This window comes from Hydra vulgaris, chromosome 06 (genome assembly GCF_038396675.1).
Source record: "Hydra vulgaris chromosome 06, alternate assembly HydraT2T_AEP".
Taxonomy (NCBI): Eukaryota; Metazoa; Cnidaria; class Hydrozoa; order Anthoathecata; family Hydridae; genus Hydra; species Hydra vulgaris.
In genome coordinates this window covers 51,641,048-51,647,324 of record NC_088925.1, presented here as the reverse complement: position 1 = coordinate 51,647,324, position 6,277 = coordinate 51,641,048, and the positions used below count along the sequence as shown (strand labels likewise).

Here is a 6,277-nt window from a genome sequence, read left to right as displayed (position 1 = left end):
AAACATCAAAAAGTTCAAATTATAGAAAAATTGTTTCACAGGAAGTTGGGAATTGTTATAATTAATTATGTAATAATTGCAGTATTTTGCAACCTGGAAGTTGCATTAACTACATAAGATAATTAAAAATCATGAAAAGAATTATTTAGAATTAGGATAATTTTGGACTGGTCATTTTTTTTAATAATTTTTTAAAAGAAACTTTTTTTTTATGTCAGCATTTAAAAATTAATTCAGATTTTTTATTCAGTAAATTTTCTTGATCTAAATTAGTAATAACTTCAAATTTTTCTTGTAAACATAGTATTTATTTTTTGGAAATGTTATTATAGGCAAGCGCAGTTTTTAGAATAGACCAGTTTAATTTAAAATTAATATTTTTTTCTTTCGATTGCCAAATATATTTTTAAAGCATAGTTTCTTTTGAATATTTTTTATGTTTAAAAGATTGTCTGTGGTTGGCATAACGTTTATCAAAAAATATTAATTACAAATGTATTGTTTCCTCGCAAAACAACGCTGATAAACAATATATTGGCTTAACCAAGGGTAAATGGAAAAAAGAGTATTAGTAGCTGGCATGACACGAATTAGCTTGGCAATCTACAATTTTTTTAGGTAAAACTTATTTAGAGTGATCTAAGCTCTTGAAAAACAAGATAGTGACCTTTTTGGTGTCGTAACCTTATGATGTTGCAATGCTCGGGAGAAGGGTAATTTGTGTTTTAGCTAAAGGTTGGTTAATGTCTTGACAATAAAAGTGACAAACTGATTGCAAATGATTATCCCAACTTTCCATTTTTATTGACATGAAAAGAACTTTCTCAATATATACCTTATAATCAGGTTGATTAAACCTCTGTTTTATAAAACTGATACTAAGATTGAAAGCTTCAAAACACAATGGGCGATAATGTCCTTTTGATGAATCACGGAAATGATAGGTAACCATGGAAATGATAGGTTTTTTGTGGGTTAAGAGTTGTTTTTAAATAATCTGCCATTTTGCTTTTTCTCGAGTTTAGGGTCAGCGATACCAAGCTGGATTTTCCATTTCATAGTACGTTCCCAAAACAGTTTGTAAATTCTGCTGCTTCCGGATTTTTCCAGAACATTAACAACTTGAGATGCTAAATTCTGTCCTTCTGCTGCCGAAATACTTTGACCTTGGAGCGCCCCAGTTGGCACAGCGACGTGACAAAAACGTGAATTTCACGTTATTTTGGCACATGACATTTAGGTGACTTTTTGGTCCCCATGAAATGACCAATTCACGTGATTTATGGACGTGTTTTTCACATTACTTTTGGCACGTGATATTTAGGTGACTTTTTGGTCCCCATGAACTGTCTAAAAGACGTGCTTTTTACGTTAATTTTGGCACGTAATATTTAAGCAATAACTATGCTTTATAAAAACGAAGTGTTTGGATTCATGTAAAGAAAAAAAACTCATCGTCGAGGAAATATTTAATACGTATTAAATTACATGGTTTTATTAGTCAGTATATTAGTTCTTGACATAAACATTTTGAATTTGTAATAAAAGCTGCACTTTTGTTAAAATATCCTCCTTATATCCAATAAATAATAAGTACAAAGTCATAGATCTGCAACTTACGAAGAGCACGCTTCGATCCACAAAGAGCGCACTTCAAACTTAATCTAACGAACCATTCGATATATTCTCCCAAAAAAGCACGCTTCAAACATAATCTAACGAATCAGTCGATATTTTCTCCTATAAGAGTACGCATCAAACTTTATCTAATGAATCAGATTTAGCTGAAAAGAAACGAATAAAATCTTAAATAATAATATGATTATTTAATAACTATCTTAAATCAAAAACTTTTAAAACAAATCTTACTTGGTAAGTTGCCAACCATTTTGGCAACAAGATTTTCTAGTTGTTTTCTTATATCTAAATCATTAAATAATTTTAAGAAAACAATACTACATACAATGTAGAAAAATAAAAAAAGTCATTTGCCTTCTAATTTTATACTCTTATTGCTAAAAAATATATAAGGATTTAATAAAAAAAGACATAACAAAAAAGTCGACAGATAAATAAAAAAAAGAAGTACAAAATAATAAATAAAAGTCTAAAAAAATATTGTTTATCTATATATATATCTATATCTAATATCTGTCTATGGATAAATATATATCTATATATAAAGTTAATAACTGATGCACGTGATTAGAAAAAGACCTGTACTCACCTTATGCGATAACATCTGATTAAATAATTTATTTTCTTTGTTTTCCATCTTTTTATATTTGCACTTGTTTCTGCATTAACTTGTTCATACATTAACTCACTAGATGCAAAGGTGACCACGAAGTTGCTTTAAATGAGTAAACTACAAAGTTTTGAACATTAGATGTAATTTTAGAATGCACACAGAAAAATTATAACAATTTTTAAAAATGTAATAGTTACCACATAACCACACAACATTATAGTGGGGATTTTATATCATGATTTTCCTAACCATGGTGAGATTTTTATCTAGAGGCTCCTTTTGCTGTGGAAACATTCACCACGGCTAAGGAGCCTCATCTACCCCTAATTATATACAATATTAAGTATAAAACTAAAAGTATGTATAATAAAGTATTGTCAAATTAGGTCACCAATAAATACCAAGTGCTGAAAATTCAACTCAGAATCAAGTTGCATTCTCCAACAAGATATGAACTAAATTAAATTCTTGCTACAGGGTGTGATCACAAAAAAAGACGAAGAGAGGGAAAAGTGAATTTTCTCAAACTTTAAAAGTTAAAAGGTTATTGTGTCTTACTACAGAATGATATTCCTAGGCAATAACATAACAATATCATTGGATCTTCCTAGTCAATAATATTTTATACAGAACTTATCATTTGCCATGTAGTTTAATAAATTTAATATTAAATAAGGTATAATAACTTATTTATTATTAAATTAATTACATCGACAAATTTGACAGTCTAAAATATTATATAATAGGGTAGATAAAAAAGTATACCTTGTATTAAGGTTTGATCTTTTGCATGTTGCAATATGAGAATTATCTGTCATAACGTTACACGATTTTGAACTAAGCTTTGTAATATATTTATTAAACCTAAATTGATAAAACTTAGATATAAAATAATATAATATGTTTAGATAAAATACTATATATGTGACATTTTATTTTTGTCAAAAATGCATTGCGATGTTATAAGATATCTTATACCCTGATACTCTTTTTATTATTATAAAACTGCAATGCAAAATAATTATATTATTATAAAAGTATAATAAAAAGTAATTACAATAATGAATATATAAACTACATATTTCATATAATCATTATATTTTAAAAATTTTGAAAATTGTTTGCAGAAAATATCTTTAAAAAATTCAGAATATTTTCCCCCTAATTTTTCCCTTAATTTTGCATTCAGCCAAGTTGATGACAATAATATATACTTTAACTTGCATGTATGGAAAACTTTTCGGATATTTGGAAAAAGATAAATTTCAGAAAAATATCCGGTATTCCGGGAATATCCCAAAAAAAATAATCCCTGAAACTCAATTATAAAAAAATAGTAAATAAAATAAAGAATATCTTTCCAAGTTTCTAATCATAGGTTTTTATTGAGAATAAAAAAAGATCCAAAGTACACAATATTTTGGCAACGTAACTTTCATGCTTCAATCAAGTAAAATTGTAACCTGGACGAAGTCACCTAAAATATACATGATTGAAACGTGAAGAAGAAAACCGGGTAAGAGCATGCATCAAACTTTATCTAATGAATAAGTCGATATTTTCTCCAATAATAGCTAGCGACACCAAATTTAACTAAAAAGAAACAAATAAAAACTTAAATAATAATATGATTATTAAATGATTATCTTAAATCACATACTTTTAACACAAGTCTTACATGGTGAGTCGCCAACTGTTTTGGCAACAAGATTTTCTGGTGTTGCTATAACTTTGATCTAAATCATGAAACAATTTTTTAAAAAAACAATGCTATATTTGAGAGAAACTTACTTTACATATTGGAAGGTTGTCAACATTGAAAGATAAGTATAATGCAGTTTCAAATACAATAGCATCATAATCATCATTTTGTGGGGAAAACATTGAACAAATCCGCGTTATTAACCTGTTTTATATTGTACATAATAACAATAGCAATAAAAGTCATATAATATATACAATAATAATTTCATAAATACAATTCAAATATATATATTAATCATATAATATTTAAATAATATAAAAAAATGAAATAAATAAGTATTAACCTTTTTTAACAAGTAAAGCACAAGATCAAGATGTCATATATTACAAAAAGATAAAGTATATAATAATAATATATACATATATCAATAATAAATAACATAATACATTTGTTTATTGATATTATCTTAGATAAATTCTTTAACCTTGTTGATAAAAACCAAATAATAGAAGAAAATCTATTTTTGGTTTTTATCTAATCGACTCTTGAGCAATAATGTATGCAGAAGTTCTACAGACATTATTATTGCTCAAGAATCAAGAATAAGTTCTGTTAGAACTTATAATTTGTCCATGTAGCTTACTTAATTTGATATTAAATTCGTTTTAACAACTTATTTTGTACTAAATTAAGTAAGCAAAATGGACAAATTCGCCAGTCTAAAATATTATATCATTAAGTAGAAAAAAAGCATACCTTGTATTTAAGTTTAATCTTATTTGTGTGGCAAATAGGGACGCTTGGTACTAATTTATTTAACTTAATTTTATGTAATTTGGATATTAGATATTACAATTTAAAATATATTGGACTATTTAGTTTTGTTTTAAATGCATTGCGTCATATAGACCAATTTTTTTTTTTTAATTATGATTAAACTACAATAAAAATTAATTATATCATCATAAAAGTAAAATAATTATAACTAATATAATGAATACAAAATCTGTACTATAAAAAAATAAATAATATAATAAAAAATATAACTTTTTATTTCTTATCACAGGTTTTTATTAAGAATAAAAAAAGTTCCGTTGACGCGATATTTTGGCACGTAACTTTTACGTAGCTTTCACGTAAAATAGTAACCTGGACGAAGTCACCTAAAATGCACGTGATTGAAGCGTGAATAAAACGTTGCGTGCCTACTGGGGCCTTACTTAGATTGTCTGTTTATTTCAGGAGGAATTTCCCTAAATAGCAACAAAAGATAAAGTCAAATGTCGGCATTACAAACTTCATCCCCGAACTCTTGCTTTCATTTCGGTATCATTCAACTCTTGCAATGACCAGCTCCAAAATTTAATTACCTTGCGATAGTTTTCTAGAAACAATTCAAATAACATCGCCACGCACTGTCCACCTTGTTAGACAAAGTTTATGGATAGACTTTGAACTGTTTTCCGTTAGTTCTCGAATAGCATCAAGTTTGGAATTTCTTTGATAAGTTTGGTAATTTTTTGATAAGTTTGCAAATTTCATATGCTGTTCAAAGATTGTGTTTAAGTAATGTCGAGCAAAAAATGTGCTAATATATAGAAATGGCTTACAAAAGTTGTAAAGTACCAAGAAGTCGTTACGGTCTTATCACAGAGCACCTCGGATGAACATTTAACTGCAGCTTACTTTTTCTGTACTTCCTCAAGCACAATTAGCATAATTTAAATAACTATGTATAAATGAATAATAAATTTGGAATAAGACTTTCTTATTGAGGTAGATTCGTGATTTATATAAAATCCCCCATGTTTTTAGAAATTTTTGTGCTTACATTATCAACATGACGATTCAGACGATCGTTTTTAGAAATTCAATATCGTTAAGCTTTTTTAGAAATTCGATATCTTTGATCTGTTTTTCATATAAAAAGTTTCATTGTAATTTTATTATTGATTTTTATATGAACAGCAAAATATATTAATTTAATAATAATATGATGCATAATGTTCTAAGTAATGTTTTTATTAAGACCTAAAAATTTTGTAACAAAATCTTTTTTTTATTTCCTTTTGATCGATAAAGGTTTGAGGTAATTTTGAAGGCAGAAATCGCTTTTTTGTAATCGAATGGTAAAAAGCCCATTTTGTTTTATTAGTATTTAAGATTAACTTATTATTCTTGAACCAATTAGATACATGTCTGAGTTCTTCGTTCACTGTTTTAAAAAGTTCACCAATATCATATATCTTAGAAAGAACACAACCTACTATATTTACACGGCCCACAGTGGGTCAGATCTCAAAAAAGCTGGTCAAAAAGGA

The 6,277-nt window shown here is 27.1% G+C and overlaps 1 long non-coding RNA gene across 3 annotated transcripts; it reads right to left on the bottom strand.

Annotated features, from left to right (window-relative positions):
• Positions 1-1,456: 1,456 nt before the first annotated feature.
• Positions 1,457-4,957, bottom strand: LOC136081960 (uncharacterized). 3 transcript variants are annotated; one of them, XR_010639279.1, is made up of 6 exons: positions 4,713-4,957; positions 3,930-3,987; positions 3,017-3,844; positions 2,228-2,368; positions 1,870-1,923; positions 1,457-1,784 (listed from the first exon to the last, which is right to left on the bottom strand). It is a non-coding gene; the product is annotated as an uncharacterized LOC136081960 (long non-coding RNA). The 3 variants fall into 3 exon arrangements; XR_010639278.1 differs by lacking the exon at positions 4,713-4,957 and having other exon boundaries at positions 3,017-3,115; positions 3,715-3,844; positions 3,930-4,689; XR_010639277.1 differs by lacking the exon at positions 4,713-4,957 and having other exon boundaries at positions 3,930-4,694.
• Positions 4,958-6,277: the final 1,320 nt, after the last annotated feature.